The sequence below is a fragment of the Penaeus monodon genome, chromosome 28, assembly GCF_015228065.2.
Source record: "Penaeus monodon isolate SGIC_2016 chromosome 28, NSTDA_Pmon_1, whole genome shotgun sequence".
NCBI lineage: Eukaryota > Metazoa > Arthropoda > Malacostraca > Decapoda > Penaeidae > Penaeus > Penaeus monodon.
The window spans coordinates 39,660,956-39,661,509 of NC_051413.1; the positions used below are offsets into that span (position 1 = coordinate 39,660,956).

General features: G+C 44.0%; 1 protein-coding gene across 1 annotated transcript in view; it reads right to left on the reverse strand.

The window, feature by feature from the left end:
• Positions 1-554, reverse strand: part of LOC119591595 — a gene marked incomplete in the record, with an annotated part of 8,258 nt that overhangs the window by 2,943 nt on the left and 4,761 nt on the right.

The window sequence follows — 554 nt, forward strand, 5'->3', positions numbered from 1 at the left end:
CCAGAAACAGAAGTCATGCAAAAGGAACAGCTATTAGGGGAAATCAATAGTTACAGTAGAGGTTGTACTGAATTTGGCCATTGATGTTTACAAAGCAGTGACCTCAGCTGTCGATCGGTAAGCTTCTTCATTCCCCGGGAATCCGATATGACTAAGGACCCATGTAATGGTACGCGAAGAGCCCCAAAAGCATAATCATTTGGATTTTACTTGACTGGCCAAAATCAGAGATATGTCTGATAGCTAAAGGAAAATCTATCTATAAGGTAAGGTTTGCAGAATTGGTAAGGGTCGTATGGACTTTTCCTTTTGCAAACCACTCCGTCGAGTGGAGCAATTGTCTGAAAGTCTCCGGGTCGCCGTGAGAAGGGAGCAGGGGAGCGCAGCATCCGAGTGTTCGCTAGCTGCGTCTATCAGACAGTGAACAAAATCAGATCGTCCCCATCAATTCTGCTATTTATGTTTAAGGCTAAATTCCTGAGGGTGTTCAGGTTGTCAATTGATGTATTTTTGTGGTAACTGCGGTAACTGTGGTAACTATGCCCTAGGAACAT